The 12,166-nt window shown below is 43.8% G+C and overlaps 1 protein-coding gene across 14 annotated transcripts in view; it reads right to left on the bottom strand.

The window, feature by feature from the left end:
* ZBTB20 (zinc finger and BTB domain containing 20) overlaps window positions 1-12,166 on the bottom strand; it is a 487,426-nt gene that overhangs the window by 91,114 nt on the left and 384,146 nt on the right. Inside the window, exon 1 of one of the 14 annotated variants that reach the window (XM_063351388.1) lies at window positions 32-110. The exons of the other annotated variants lie outside the window; for them this stretch is intronic. The gene's annotated coding sequence lies outside the window, so the exon portion shown is untranslated. Of the gene's footprint in view, window positions 1-31; window positions 111-12,166 lie in introns of those variants that run through there. 14 annotated transcript variants of the gene reach the window in all.

Consider the following 12,166-nt stretch of genomic DNA (forward strand, 5'->3'; position numbering starts at 1 on the left):
ACAGTGATAAGGGGTAGGGAACATCTCATACCTGGTGTGAATGCTAATCAGCCAGGAGTTCTCCTTTTTTCCCAAGACAGGGAACTGTTTCCTTCCAAATTTATTAGAACCTCCTCCACTGCCTCTTTGAAAAACCTTCTTTGTCACCCTCTTCCCAAGTCCTGATACTTCTTTAAAAAAAAAAAAAAAAATGGCTTCGGAGCTCCTTCTATTCTTGATATTGATTCTCTCTCTCTCTCTCTCTCTCTCTCTCTTTCTCCCTCTCTCTTTCTCTCTCCCCCCCCACCCCCCCACCCCTCCTCCTTTCTCCTGTCTCTGTCTCTTCTGAGTGGTCTATTGATAAGTCCCTAGAGGCACTGGGTCAGCCTGCCCGTAGGAAACCAGACACAATGCACAAATCTCCGAGTGCCATTCTGCCATCAGCAAGCAGACCACGTTTAGGAGAGAGGAAAAAAAAAAAAAACACACACACACACACACACACACACAGTAGAGCAAAAGACAGAGAGAGAGAGAGAGAGAGAGAGAGGGAGAGTGTGAGAAAAAGACTGATTGGAACAGGAGGGAGGGAGGGAGGGAGGGAGCGAGAGAGCGAGGGAGAGAGAGCGACACTGCCAGTCAGGTTAATCATCCCTACTTTAATTAGCTGTTCGGCTTAGACATAAAACAATTGAATTTGAATGATCTGTCAGTGGGCTCGGCTGAACCAAAGGGGAAATGCGAATATTACAAAAAAGACTGTTGGTGTATTCAGATAAGCTCGCCGGGAAAATCCTCAAAGGATAACTATTAAAACTTACCACCAAACAAAAAGTACAGATTCAAATGGCATTATACAGAGGCCCTCTCCAAAAAGCTGGGAGATTCCTCCCCTCTCTTTTTTACACGCCACCACAGCTCTCGCCGAAATAAACACCCGTGCCTTCCCACAGCCTTCCAACACTACCTGTCCGGTGGGCTGGGGAAGGGAGCGCAGGTTTGCCTGCTACTTCGGTTTGGTTAAAGCGAGACCGTGCTGCCCTTGCATTGAATTTTCCTGATGGATCACCGGAATGTTATGATTCAGGAACCACACAAGCTCCGAGAGCACATCCTTGCCATGGACGTCTGCACAGACACAGACAAACTGAGTACCTGTCAGATACAGACAGAGATGCTGGAAAAAGGCAGTGCCGGGTATTGGGACAGACAAGTCCCAGGCACTGTGGGGGGAGAAGTTATACCCCAAAACAGGTGGCAAAGCAATCTATTCCTTCTACCCCGGGTCGCAAAACCAACTGCCGCTCAAATGGATGAATCCTGGCGATAACCAGTGCGGCGGCAGCGCTGCATGGTGGGCAAGGCAGAGATTTATGTCACTTCTGCAAAGTCTGCTAGTTCTAAAAAGGCGTGGGGCAGGTGGCCTCTGCCTCCGAGAGGGCAGGCAGCAGGTAACACGCTGCTGTGAGAGGGAGCTGCCAGCACGTTTAGCTCCCAGACATTACCCACCTGGCCCTGCCGGAACTTTCCCTTTTCAGACACTGGGGACCTGCTTTAGGTTTCAGGGCACATGGGCTTTGATGTCCCCTCCTGAGCGAACGGCAGCAAGGGGTGTGTGTGTGAATTTATTGTGCGAGGCAGGGATATTCTCTGTGTTTTAAATACATTCTCGGTATTTCATATAGGGCTGCAGCTACAGCAGTAAATCCGTAACTCCTGATCAGCTCCGTGAACATCTGCTGTATATAAACTTTTAAATGGGCACAGCTAACCTGCAAGCATTGCTCAAAAGCATGGGAAGAAAGTAGAGAAGCAATTCACAACGCGGCTGACTGCTGGCCTTCGAGAAGGAGCGCTGCGATTCCCCCCTCACTTTGCATTTTGGGTACAAATGCTTAGGGAAAGAAGAAACAAAAGACAGACAGAAGCTCTAGCAACTTCTCTATATTAATTTCATCATCTTTTCTACCTACATCTCCAAGCAAAGCTAGCACCAGTTTTTGTGTGTTGCGTCGTTAACGGAGAGCTGACGGGAGGTATCAATATCATTCATTCCTTCTATCACGCTCTGCTATGGGAAAAGGTGGGTTCCTGCCCTTTTCCACCTTTGCAAATGCCACGTGCTGGATGGCTGTGTCCCATCTGCCTACCAGCCCGTTGGGGCCTGTTGACTCTGTACAGATTACAGGAAGAACTAACCAGGGTCAGTAGGAGAGGGATGCACTGCAGAAGCAAATGGGACATTGGACTTAATGAGGTCTGTTAAATGCTATTTATGAGTCGTCTCCCCAGCCTCCCCAAAATACGAATTGCTCCCACTTGAAATATTATGGCATTATGGGAGGTAAGATGCTACCAAAGAATGGAAAAGGAGATTTCGGAGAAATACAGTGCCATCAAAGGCCTCAACTCCTTGCCAGATGAGGAGATTTTGTAGAGCACAGTGACACAGACAAGTAGTTTTCTCTTCCTGGGTCAGTACCAAACTAATAATACAGCAGGGTGCAAACCAGCTCTGCGCTACGTTTCTAATGAAATATGCAGAGGACCTGACCACCTGATGCAGGGGTTCAGTGGAAGAAACAGTGTGTAGTCATGTAATTACAGGCTATGGCAATGGTACAAGGGCCCCTTGGTAAGGTTGCACAAACAACATTAACAGTGGCATTTCCTAACTTTTAAGTGCTTGACTTAGTAACATTAACATTACAGTAATGCGTTTTCAGTATAATTTCTCAGGGTTTTCTTTTAAAGCCAACTTAAAAATCGAATGCGGTTGCATGTTGCTGCTGATGCTGAGGCGGGTTAGCACCTGTGGAGCTGTAATACAGAACTTCACCACTTCAGCCGGCAGCGTCATCAGCAGCACGAGTAAAACGGTGCTTACGAGGTGATCGACCATTGGAAGAGCGTGAGGACACTTCACTCAGGGCTTTGACCGTGTCCTCCTGACAACGGAAATGCTGGGAGTCAGGAGCCCTGGCCTGACTTCCAAGGAGCAGAGCAAAATGCACTGCCATGGGAAGAGACCCTTTGGTCCCTGGACCCCCAAACCTCCATCCCTTCTGTTGCTGTTGGTTTTGCTTCCATCCACTCCATTCAGTGGACTGCTGTTCCTTCCGTTTCCTAGCTTGCTCTCTCTCATGCTATTTCTCCCTCTCTACAACTACTCCTTGCCACAGTCTGTTCCTCACCCCATTGCCCTAAAATGAGCATCCCCTCAACTGCCTCTTCACCTCTGCTCCACCCCAGGCACGGACGGACCCTGAGCACAGAAGAAAGCAAACCGCTTAGCATGGTAAATTAGGCCACGTGGCGTTCCAGGCTGCCTTAACTAGACCACTTCTTGCAAGACTGTTTAAAACTAACTCGGGTATCATAATTTGCAATCCACAGTGTAGACATATCAAAATGTCCTTGTTCTCATTTCCAGTGCTTGCTGCCATAGCAACCCCTGGTCAAAAGGAAATTTCCATTGATATCAGAAGGAGCAGCATTTCACCCAGGTGAGTTTTTACTATGTGGCACATATTTTATTAGCATGTGTTCCTGATATGGTGATCCCCACATCTCCCATAGTGCTTAATGTAGAAAGTGCTACTGTTAAGTGCTGCTCTCAGTAGGTCCCCTTCTACTAGAAGCTACACAAGTCAAAGACCTCCTGATTTCTACCGGAATATCAACCAAGAGCAGACCTGCAGTCTAAATGCAAAAGGCCAGAAGCAGCTCCAAAAAATGTACATCATCTTCCCCTCCTGAGATTTTATCATGGATTTTAATTTAGATACATGATGATGATGATGGTCTCTCTCTTTGCATCGCACCCTCTTGCTTGCTCTTCTTTCATATAAATCACTGCGTGTATCAGGGAGGTTTAGCCAAAGAAGCAAGAATTGAAAGCTCAGTCTGAGCAGCTGAATAAAGTTTGCTGTTTGCTATGTAAAAGGCAACCCGTGCTGCAACAAGCTTTCAAGCTCATATGTATGATTCCCACTCCACAGGAAGAAAGTGTGGCTATAGAATTGGAACAGATCTTTATGAGATTTGTCACTGGCAAATGGCAGGACTTACGAAAGGAAAAGCCACCAGAACTCTTCCTCGCTTTCTGACTTCTACATGCATCAGGTAATGCCAGCCAAAGCAGGACACAAAACAACAGCAGACTGGGAAAGACCTGGAAACGGCAGAGTACTTGCTCCTTTAATGTGTATGAAGTATTCTGCAGCGCAACTGGTAACAGTACGGCTGACATGAGCTGACATTAATGGAAAATCAACAGATCTGGGTGGCACAGAGAGGAATTTGGTTCCTTCGCAATGAAGGAGCTCTGTCTACCTGAAAAAATGGTGTTTAACTGTGTAATCTCAGGATAAGTTGTATAAATATATTCCTCTAGATTTATTGGCTTGTCTTCATAAACAGCTGTGAGTCTGCGCTTTTTGTTCAGAGATGTAAACCAGCACAGCATATCGGAGAGGGTGAATATATGGTTGTCATTCAGCACACAAGAAATTAGAGGAAAAGACTGGAAAGTCCACCTATTAGAGAAATCTACTCCTTGCTTATCTTTTGGGTATGCAATCACTCCTAACCTGCACCGCTATGCTTGGTACATACCTTTATACGATAAGGTGACAGAGGTACCATGCCTTGCATCTAACTTGGTTCATTTCTGTCATATATGAGATTTGATTTTCTGGGGCAAAACAAACAAGGTTATTTCTCATTGCACTGATTACCAGAACTACACCCCCCCAACCCTCACCCCACTCGCCCCCCCCAAACTATATCAAATGTCCAGGACGGGTTCCTAAAGCACCTTTTACAGACACTGTGCTGTTCCCAAGGCAATTCCCTTCAGAGATTTGCTGATAATAGGGAAATGTAAAGGGAAACATCAGAGGGGCTCCATATTTTTCTCTCTTAGACAATCCAAGTATAATGGCCAATTTAGTGGAAGATACTCTATTTTTTTTTAAAAAATGAAAATATTGCAAATTGTGTTATGAGAGACATTTCTGTTCCTTTTTTTTTGCACATTACCTCTGGCAATAAGATGCTGAAAAGTGAGCCATGCCCTCATGGGCACCAGTGCAATCCCCTTGCCTTCACTGAAAAAGCAACAGTGCAACCTAGGGGAACTCTATAAAACATCTGGTTGAGAAGACACAAGAAGGGCAAGACTCCTGCCTTTCTTCCCCTTCAGCTGCTTTGGGTTGAAAAGTAACATTTCTAAAGTGTGTTTTCACACAAATTAAGGAAATGTGATTACTGGTTACAAAGCAGATAAATGAGCAGGTGACTTTCGCAGGTAACATGTTTTCTGTATGTTTATATGGATGCTTATAGTGAAGGCCTCAGAAGACTTTTAAGCACTGAAAACATTAACTCCAAAATTAAAATGACTTAAACAGCATTGTGTGTTATATTCAGCCTATTCTACTCTGTTCTGTTATATTTTATTCTATGATTTTTGAAAGAAGCCTAAGTATCTCAGGGTGTCAGGAGGCTTAATTTTCTCTCGTACTTTCACGGGAAGACAATTATAATTTTGATTTGAAGAACTTTAAAGCGGACGTCTGCCCCACTTCTGTTCTAAATGCTGACGTGAAACATGCTATGTATCCCTCTTGCTAACTTTGGTCCTGTCACACATTCACAAATCTTATTTCCCGCATTTGGAGGTGACAGGTACTGCGCCTCTGCTTCCAGTCTTTCTTATCTAAAGATGCCTTGATTCTGTAGGCTTTTCCACAGGCTCAATGCTGAGTAAAAATGGTAATTATTTTCCTGTTCCTCATTCAGGACAAAACCTTTGTAAGAACAACAGTATTGCTAGCAGTCCGGGCAGTTGTACAGCCTCAGCGTGCCAAAACCACAAGTTTCCCACCAAAGTCACCCCACTGAGGGCTTCTGGCTTCTCTGGCAAACCACTAGTTTTTGTCCCAGGGACAACTGCGAGGGTCCCTACTCTGCACATACCCCTTTCTCTCATAGATTTGGATATAAAGACATAGGGAAGCCAAAGAGCCAGAAAGGAGGGTGTAGAGTTCTCTCTCCTTCCTGCAGCAGGTATGGTTGTCCATCACATCCTTGGAGTAGATAAAGCCATGGGGGAACAAGACACAGATAGGCTTGATCTCCACCTCCACTCTCTCTCCAGACACAGCTGCAGCTTGCAAGGTGACTGGAACAAGACCGGCTCAGGAAATGAAGAGTAGTGCATCACTCATTTTTTCCTGCCTGTTTGCTCCTAATTATCTTGCAATACATTTCACTGGTAGTTTTATCACACAGAAAGACAGAAGATTTTTCTGGTTTCAGCACATAATGACTCCTTTTAAAATGACTTGCCATTCATTCTTGGGCAAGCCTCAGTGTCTTCTTCCCTCCCTCAAGCTCACTGCCTCTGATTCTAGGTTTGTTGGGCATTTTTTTGGGGGTAGGGTGTAAATTCTCGGATAATGTATTCCAATAAAAGGAAAAGAAGGACCAGCAGAGGTGCCTTTCACTTTCTTTTGATGAGATTGTGGCCACACTGAAAGAAGTGTCAACAATCTCAATAATTTCATTTTGGCCAATACAACGCCTCTTTCAGGCTTGAGCTACGCAACTCCTGTGTAGCCCCTAGTACAAATCAACAGAGCCTCTTCTATACTCGTTTTCCAATATTTCTCTCCAACCTTAGAGAAACAGAGAATTGCTGTAGGGCAACGAACTCTCATTTTGCCATTGACATTTCTACAATCCATCTCCCTGAGTTGGGAGACCCTTTCACAGATCCAGAACCTCACCAGCATAAGGAAGAATTAGTATAATTAAGAATTAGACACAGGGTCTCTAAAATGGGAATCATAACAATAAGTAATGTCACAAGAGTGTTTTCAGAATTAATTCATGTAAGTAAAGCACTTAAAAGATAAAAACGTAGGAGCTGCCACAACAGATTAGACCACTGCTCCATCTAGTTGAGTGTTGTCCGTGCAACAGAGAGTGGCTATAAATACAGGGTAGCAGAATTGGGATCCCCCCTCTGTGGAGGAACAGGGCTCAGTCTCAGCATAGCCAGCGCCAGTCCTTGCTGACAGTATTATTTTATGACTCAGGGGACATATTTAAGCCCCTACAACTCACTGTCACTAAACACAGTGGCCTTACAATTAAAGGAAAGAACCAGGCACAGCAAGAGTCTGGTGGAGTGGCAGTACAGCTGCCCTGTGCAGGACAGCTTCTGATCAAGAGTTTCTGCTTATCAATGAGGGAACCTAAAACTATTCTAAAAATCTCAAGTTTCAGAAACAGAGTTACTGAAAAAATATGCAGTAGGATATAAGTACTTATAAAATGGGTAGATAGAAGGATATACATGCACACACAAACAAGCTGGTTTATAAAGCAGCTGGATCTACTTTGAGCAGGGGTGAGGGTTGGACCCATGTGACTTAAGGAGGTTCTTTCCAATTTTTATTATTCCAGGGTTCTGTGATTCCACAATTTTCCATTGCAGAGTTCTGTCACTGAACATGAAACAACTTGTGGTAAATGCAATTTTTAATGAAAATATTATTAGGGAAGTTTCTTGGGTCTAGGATAGAAATGCTAGTTCAAAGCCGGAAAAAGCGGCTGACCCTAGAGGCTGATGATTAAGGGTGCAATGAGGGAGACCTGGAAGGGAACAGACTCCCGTGCTCCCTCACACACTGGAGGAGCCCTGGCCCTGGAGCCATTAGCTCTACTGAGGTGGGTCTTTTGAAAACTCATTTCTTCACGAAAGTTTCATTCTCATATTCCAAAATTTCGAATGCTTTCACCATGGGGCATTGCTGTTTCCTGGCCAGCTCACGTATATGACAATGCATTCTGCAAGTACCTGCAGACCTTACATTACTGCTAACATCAGTTGTGGCAAAGGTAGTAATTTTTCTGTGAACTTTCATTATCTCAGATGGTTTGACATCTTTATTTTAATTCTTACAAATTTTTTGCTTTATGAAACAGCCTTATCTGAAAAGTAAATGGATGGGTTTGGATGAGTTTGTCGTCATTTAAGAGTGGGGTTTTAAAATTTGTTTTTACTTTTGTATTAATCATGCAATGTTTAATAGAAACAATCCATACAATGCAAGAACCTGCAGAAAGATAGAGCCATGTTTTTGTGCATGATTCTACTCTATTCCATATTCTGCTTCAGGACAGGGTAATGAAAAAGAACAAATTAGAAGATAATCTGTGAAAAGACAAATCCCTCATAACTGACCAAACCATAAACAAGTCTTACATTACTGGGACTGGATAAAGTATCATCAGTGCTGGATTATTACATAAGAATATGTTAGTAATGTAGCAGGAGTCTAGTCTTTTAAGATGTGAAAGAGCGTTATCTAACCTCTCCGCAAAGTTCAGGAAGAGGAGCCATATGCCCAAATAATCATTTTCTTGCTGGTGTTTAACATGTCAGTTTTTTCAAGGGGCCTATTTCAAGTTTAAAAAAAAAAAGGTGTGAAATGCATTTCGATTTTTTTTTTGGCAAAAGCAGCTCATTTTCAAGCTTGCAAGGAAACAAGAAAAACAAAATCAAATGTCAAGTAGATTTGCTCTTTGTTGTAATTAATACGCAAGCATTCGCTTGTAGACAGTCCTGAGCCTGAAAACACGTAGCGTCAGTCGTGGTGCTACTGAAAACCAGTAGTTCTCTGGGAATCAAAGGGCCAAGTGCTCAACCAGTGAAAATCCCCACTCAAATCAATGGCCCTAGGCCAGTTTACATCAGCTAAGGATCTGACCACAAAGGAAGGACGGTGGGAAATCCGATGGCCCAGGACATGCCATGTGCTTGCAGCACTGGGCCCTACAAGCGATGTGACAGCGAAGAAAGGTAGGGCAGACTTCTTCAGAGCGGGAGGTGGGAAATGATTAACTGAAAATAAGGAAATTGCAAAGCCCTATGCTGCAGACTACAGGCATGCTCAGTTTCTGGTCAAGGAGGTTACATGAGATTTCTCTTTGAGTCAGAGCAATGTAGTGGATAAAAAGGCCCTGTCTAGCCAGGGGGATTTCCTGAGGCCATCGCAGACCAGCTCAACATGCTGTTAAGAGGCTCGTTTTCATGAGAGTTTTTGTTGCATTTGTAACGATGGCTCCAGGTCCCCTAGAGCTTTAAGTGCCACATCACAGCACTACAAGCCCAGTGCTGAATGCCTGGCACAGGACCAGGCATCTTTCCTTTCTTCTCTCAGTTTCCTCAAGTCAGCAGGTGGGGCTCCAGGGCTCCATCTTGTTTTGATTTGGGGGGGGATTTTTTTTCTCCAAGAAGGTTGAAGAAGAAGTTTCCTGTTGAATATTTGCTCTTCTCTTCCTTTCCCCCATGTTGTTATGTGGAGGCGTTTGGAGAGAGAGAGAAAAAAAAGACTTCTTTTTTTTTTTCTTCATAGGGGCTCGCTATTTTTCCTGAAACTGGATGCTGGAAAAACTTCATCACCGAGGTCTACTGGCCTGAGATCTGCTCGTTTTTACATCAGGGTGAATCAGTAGCAATTCAACTGAGGTCACCAGGAGTGCTCTGGCAGGCAGCTCCCTTCCCCGGACACGGGGTCAGCCCTACTAAGCCAAGATCTTCAGCAGGACCAGCCACGGCCCAAGCCCCATGCCAGGTCACACAATGGGTGTAAATGGATGCAGGGCAAAGACAACATAAACCTCTACCGATTTTCCCTGTGAGATGGTCATAAAAGTGCTGGAACTCAAATACCGGAGGGAGGAAATGGGGGGCAAAGCCAGCACAGCAAAAAGCCCTACCAACAAAAGTGCATGGTATTGGCCAGGATAAGAGAGAACCGGGGCAACATGTATTATTTTGCTACTTATTTTCCCACACGCTTGTGTCCGGTGTGTAATGGTCTCCTATCCTTTAGGTCACCGCTGGATTTAGCCCTATGGGTTTGAACCATTAATTATTTTCAGTGATAGAACTATTTCATTTTTGAAACTGGTTTGAACGGTAGATTAGTTCTAGATTAAATAATTTAACTACAGATCAGTAGTAGGTGTTTGCTCTATATTAAGCTGGCATATCACTGAGCAGGTATTACTTTTTAACATTTTAATATACTTAATAATTTATAATGCTACATTGTAAACTGGCTGAATAACCACCACCTTGGAACACTACAGCCAACACCTCCAAATTTAATCTCGTCTCCAAAGAGCCTTGTTCAACCTTTTAAATGATCAACTGCAGGGAGAAAGGAAGGAATATAACCAAAAAAGACTATGAAAAGAAAGATGCTTAACTCTGTGAGCATAAGGTTGTATGACCTTCAGCAAATGCTATGCTTTGGTTTCCCCACTTCTACGTAACAACAGTACCTAATTAATCGACGGCTATAAAGACCATGCAGTTCTTTTTAAAATGCTTTTCAGCAGACAACTCGAGGCAGCGATTTCAAATGATTTCTCAGAAAATGTCTTAAAATGACCCTTGAATTAAAAAAAATAAATTGTGCTCACGTGTTGTTAAATCAAGAAGTGATTAATCCCGTGCCTCAGTTTCCTCTGCAGCTAAGTGCTGGAAATAATGACCTCCCTACTTCACAGAAATCCAGGGAAAGTTAAGTCATTAACAATTACATAGTAATTGCAACTCTTTGGGCAGAAGGTCTCGGAAGATGCAGTAACATTAGATACTATGGATAACTGAGGCAGAAGAGTCCCAGAGCTCACACCGTAAGCAGTTCTGAGGTTCACCGTATCAGAACCAAAAGGATCTGAAGTCGCTTTTGTGCAGAGCAGCAGCACCTGGGAAGAGGGAGGATGAGTTGTGCTTCGCTGCCAGGGAGGAGAGAGGGGCTTCAGAGGGCACCCTCCCGTGCCACTTCTCATTAACAGCGAGAACCGCAGGCTGCCGCTGCTCTGCTGGAAACAGGGGCATAGACATGGATGTCTGCCTTCTAAAAGGAAAAGCAAGAGCGAGAAAAAGAGATGCACGGAGAATGGATGAAGGAAGGGCGTATTTTCAGAGGAGGGAAAACCACCAAACATCCAGAAGTGGCAAAATGACTTTACAGAAAAGTACAGAAAAAAATACTGGAGATATGTAAACTGAACGGGCTGCTCAAATGTCATATTTAAGGTCAACCGATCACATTAAGGGTCAGGAACAATCAGTTTGGGTTACAGAAGTGTGCAATTGGCCAGGGGCACTAAATATGGCCTTTACCTTCCTGCGGTGCTTAGATGGGGACAGACCAAAATCGAGGCACTGGAGGTCACTTCTGATGCACAGCAGAGAAACTTGTCCTCCCACATATTGTTATTATTATTATGAGGTCTGAAACGCTGCAGATGGAGGACTGAGCAGCCGAGAAGGTACAGTGTACATTATGGAAATAAACTGGAAGCACAGTTAAAGGTTAGCACGTCTTTTTCCCTCCAGCTGCCATTGATACGAATGACGCCCGTTCTTGCACTGGCAAAGGGAAAGAAAAGACGAGTTAATGTCACTTTCCCTTCTCTAAATTCTCAGATCTGATGAATACCAGGCTACAATATTTCACTAAGAGAAAGGCCTGCTTTTTACTTAAAAGCACAAAAAGTATCCAGAGAAAGTAATTTTCAAGGTCAGAGGGCTGTTTTGACATTTAAGAAATACTAAAACAGATTTTGGCTTTTAAATTTGTAAACCAGAACTACTTCCTGACCCGAGAGACAATCTGCCAAATTTCTAGCTGACCACACGCTTTTCAGGGTAAGCTGGAATTACCAGATATATTGTGTTGTGTAGGTGCACGCCTCCATGATTTTAAAACGAAATGTTGATCAACCTTAAAAAACCCCCACAGTTTCTGAGACCCTTTGTACAAGTAACACGCGCCCCTTCTCGCAGTAACGGAAGAGGCAATCCTTTCTTTAATAACTGTTTTGGTACAATGTTTTGGTCACTCCTGGAGAACTCAATAGCTTAAGATTAATATACTAACGAAAAAAATGGAGGGAAATAGAAATGTTTCAGCACACAGAAGCCAAATAGCTCCTTTTATTTTATACCAAGACTTTGATCCTCCCACCAATCCTGTTGCAATACAAACCAATTTCATTTAACGCTACATCTGACAAGCCACACTTCTCTGAGATTGCAAAACTCTGCTAAATCCCCAGGCAAACTGTAAATGGGCTGCGGGAAAGGTTCGCA

The sequence above is a fragment of the Chroicocephalus ridibundus genome, chromosome 1 (genome assembly GCF_963924245.1).
Source record: "Chroicocephalus ridibundus chromosome 1, bChrRid1.1, whole genome shotgun sequence".
In the NCBI taxonomy this organism is placed as follows: domain Eukaryota; kingdom Metazoa; phylum Chordata; class Aves; order Charadriiformes; family Laridae; genus Chroicocephalus; species Chroicocephalus ridibundus.